We start from the raw sequence: 4,788 nt of genomic DNA on the forward strand, positions 1-4,788 counted from the left end.
TCTTACTCAACATGTATTTCAACGACGAGTGATCAGTGTGTACAATCACCTTACTTCCAACCAGGTATGATCTAAACTTGTTATAAGCAAATTCCATAGCAAAAAATTCCTTCTCAGTATTGGCATAATTTACTTGAGCATCATTCAATATCCTGCTTGCATAGTAGATGGGCCTAAACATTTTGTATCTTAGTTTCCCTAGAACTGTTCCCACAGCTACATCACTAGCATCACACATTATATCAAATGGCTGGCTCCAATTAGGTATCACCATAATAAGAGCACTAACAAGCTTTTCCTTTATCAATTCGAATGGTCTTAAGCACTTTACATTGAAAATAAACTTGGCATCTTTCTCTAGCAATGTTGTTAACGGCTTGGTAATGCTGGAAAAGGTTTTTATGAACCTCCTGTTGAACCCATCATATCCCAAGAAACTTCTTATGCTCTTCACCGACGTCGGGGGAGGGAGCCTAGGAATAACATCAACCTTAGCTCTGTCAACTTCAATTCCATGCGCAGTTACTTTGTGGTCCAGGACAATTCCCTCCTTCACCATGAAGTGACACTTCTCCCAGTTAAGAGCCAAGTCAGTGGTCATAACGTTCCAGCACGAGCTTCAAACTCATCAAACAATCCTCAAAGTCATCACCAAAAAGGGTAAAATCATCCATGAACTCCTCTAGACACTTCCCGTTTAAATCGGAGAATATAAACATCATGCACCTCTGAAAAGTGGCAGGTGCATTACATAGCCCAAATGGAATCCTCCTATAAGCAAAAATACCTGACTGGCAAGTGAATGTGGTCTTCTCAACATTTTCTGGGGCAATGGGTATCTGATTGTAGCCTGAATACCCATCCATGAAGCAGTAGCATCCGTGTCCAACCACCTTCTCGAGCACTTGATCAATAAAATGGAGTGGAAAGTGGTCTTTCCTTGTTGCATCATTTCAGCCTTCTATAATCAATGCACATTCTTCACCCGGTGACTGTTCTTGCGGGGATCAATTCATTATCTTCGTTTTTCACCACTGTCATTCCCCTATTTTAGGTACAACTTGCACTGGACCAGTCCACTGGCTATCAGAGATGGGAAAAATCACTCCCGCATCTAGCAATTTGATGATCTCCTTATGCATTACCTCCTCCAAATTTTTGTTCAACTTGCGTTGAGGCTGCTGATAAGTGGGGATTTTGACTACTTATTTGCACACTTTTTACTTTCGCTTTAGTTCAAAAATGTTAAAAGGCATTCACGAAAATTGATAAAATATGCTTACTTGCAGGAGTATTGGAAAATGAGCCAAAGTGATGAAATTCAACTCAAGGAGTGTTTTTGAACAAGAACAAAAGTCATGCAAAAAGCCCAAAGTGTGGACCGCAGAATTTTGTCTGCGGCTGCAGATCATGAAGGAAACTTGACAGAGCTACTTTGAAAAGTGCGGGCTGCACAATAATTGTGCGGCCGCAGAAGACAAAGATCAGAGAGTTCCACATCTGAGACCATCAAGAAGTGTGGACCGCACTATAATTGTGTGCCCGCAGAAATCAAAAGTGCGGCCGCACTCAAAATTGTACGGTCCGCAGAACTCAAGAAGTGCGGACGTAATTCAGAATTGTGCAGCCACAGAAGCCACTCCAGTTAAGAATTGTAGCAAAGTGAGGACCGCACATAGAATTGTGCGGCCGCAGAACCTCCGAAAGGGCAATGTTTTTTCAAAACTTTCAGCTGTGTATAAATAGTCTTTTTTGACGAAATTAGGTTAAGTTTTGAATATCTAAAAGTTGGTAGCCGTTTTTCTTTACTGTTTTAGGAAAATTTATGATTGTTTATCAATTTTACATTGAATGTTCATCTCTTTATCATTTAATATGAGTTTAATCATCATTTCTCCTTTATTTTCTTCATCCCCCACTATGATGAGATAGATTTCTAGCTAGGGTTGTGACCCAACCCTAGTGTGGGTACCTAATGGGTGTTTGATTTAGGGTTTGTTTATGGTTGGGTGTGTAATATTTAGTCTAGTTCTTGCTATAATTGAAGAATTAATGGCTGCAAATATTGATTCAAGCATATTTAATTTAGTCTCTACTTGAGAAAGAGAGACTTAGTCTAGGAAAACTTGGTTAACAAGAAATTGGGATGAACTCAAGAAATTAATAGTCCCAATCAAAGGGTTGAATCTAGAGATAGTAAACCCCGACTTGAGCATTTATCGACTGTTTTATGAATTACCCATTTGGGCTTGAGAAAGTCAAATAGGGCAAAACCACTCTATTACCGAGAGGTATTGAGTGAGTAATAATATGTTGATTGCGATATTACACCCCAGCCAATGAAACCCTCTCTAAAGCCCACAATCCACTAGGCAAACATCTAGGTAGAAGTCAAAACCCTAGATCATTTATATAATTGAAAAATAACACCAAAAATATCATTCTCTAGATTTACATTTGTAAATTGTAGCATAATTTAGAAGTAGAGTTATAACAAAGTATGTGGAAGTGAGTCTTAGACACTTTACGCGCTTAGTCCGAGTATATACCTAATCCCATCTACGCTGAGGAATCGATCCCGACTCCTAATTGGGCAATTACAATTGCAATCGACCGCTTCACAACCCCAAACTGTGGTGTGATTTTGGGCGAGATCAATTTTTGGCGCCGTTGCCGGGGAGTTAAAAACGGATTTAGCTATTTATTTGGTTTTGTGTGTAACTTGTCTTTCTTTCCTTCCATGTTACTAGTCTTTTTGGTGAAACAATTGTAGGTACAAAAATGGCTCTCAACCACAATGATCCTCTCGAAAACTTGCCATTGGGGGATAACGGGGAGGATGGCCAAGTTGAAAAGGTTCCTCTTGAACCTCAAGCAAATAGACAAGGCCGCCCGCCTCAATTCAATGTTCCTGTTCCTCCCCCACCTCCACCAAGAGCGGCTCCACACCGGGTGTTTCCAAATGAAGGCTATGCAAGTGCCATAGTCACGCTCCGCATTAGGGCGGGCAAATTTCCAAATCACTAATGTTATGCTCATAATGCTAGAGCAACGAGGATTCTTCACCGGGGCTCCGAGTCAAAATGTATACAAACACTTGAAGGGGTTTGTGGACACTTTCTGGGGGAGTAAACAGACCAACGTCTCCGAGGATACTCTACGGTTGAGGCAATTTCCCTTCTCTCTACGGGGGAAAGACTTGAATTGGTTAGAAAGATTGCCAAACCATTCTATCCGTAGATGGGATGAATTGGAGGATAAATTCATTTCCAAGTTCTTTTTTCTCGGGCATATGGCTACTCTTAGAGACGAGATTCTAGCATTCAAGCAAGAACCCAATGAGCCTTTGCATGCGATATGGGAGATGTTCCATACTATGGTAAAAGATTGCCCAAACAATGACATGACAGAGGCTATGATTCAACAAACCTTATATAGGGGGATCAATACTACCAATCAATGTATGATCAACCAACTCGCCAGTGAAAATTTCATGACAACACCATATGCCAAAGCTTGTGAAATCTTAGATGAAATGGAAGATACTTCATCGGCATGGAAAAGTAGAGCAAATGCTCCTCAAGGTGATCCAAATGTGATTCACCTACATAAAGAATTGCATGATCATGGGCAAGAAATTGCCGACTTGACCACCACAATGAATCAATTACCCAAATATCAACTTCAACAAGTTCAAGGTCCTAAGCAAGTAAATACAAAGAAAGGTGTAAATGTGATAGTGAACAAGCGAAGGCAAAAGGGTCAGAAAGTGCAAAACCGTGTAGAACAATATATGCAAGAAGATAGTGGGTTTGACCAAGATGAATCATACAATGAACAAGAAGAGGAAGTGCAATATGTGAACAACTTCCAAGGGAAAATAAATAAATCTCAAGGCCCGAATCAACAACAATGGCGATCTCAAGGTAAAAAAGATAATTGGAACTCAAACCACCAAGGCAAAATGAGTGGCGGTAACAACCAAGGTAATTAGAACAATCAAAATAACCAAGGCAATTGAAGTGGAAACAATCTAGGATATTTGGTAGGCAACAACCAAGGGGGTTGGAACAATAACCAAGGGAATCAGGGGTCGGGCTTTCAAAGGACCCCGATGTATCAACGACCAAGCAACCTGCCTCCTTATCCTTCCCATGGTCCAAGATATTCCAACAATGAGATGGGGTGAATTGAGAACATGTTCAAACAAATGATGGAGAAGAATGCCGACTCCGATGCTCAACGAGCCTCTCACAACACTTTAATCCACAATTTGGAAGTTCAATTGGGGAAAATCTCGCAAGCTTTAAAAACTCATCCTAAGGGGGAACTACCATGTGACACAGTGGTGAACCTGAAGGGTGGTAATAACACGGGACATTCCATGGCCGTGCCCACAAGGAGTGGAAAAGGTGGGTATGACCCCACCTAAAGTCAAAGAATAATTATGGATGATGAACAAGTAATTCAAAAAGATGAGATTCCAACAATATGGTTCAAGCTAATGACGAAGTGAGAATTAATATTGATAAAAATATGGAGGAGACTCAAGAAGAAGTGAACCCGTCTAGGCAACACATTGTTGACATACCGGAACCGGTAGTGCCAAAGGCTAAGGCACCAATGCCAATGCCTCTTCCTCCATATCCTCAAAGGCTTGATAAGCAAAATGGAGAGAACCAATTCAAAAGGTTCATTGACATGATGAAGAGCTTACCTATTAATGTGTCATTGGTTGAGGCTTTGGAGAACATTCCCGGATATATAAAGTTCATGAAGGATTTGGTG

The sequence above is a fragment of the Nicotiana tabacum genome, chromosome 15 (assembly GCF_000715075.1).
Source record: "Nicotiana tabacum cultivar K326 chromosome 15, ASM71507v2, whole genome shotgun sequence".
NCBI lineage: Eukaryota > Viridiplantae > Streptophyta > Magnoliopsida > Solanales > Solanaceae > Nicotiana > Nicotiana tabacum.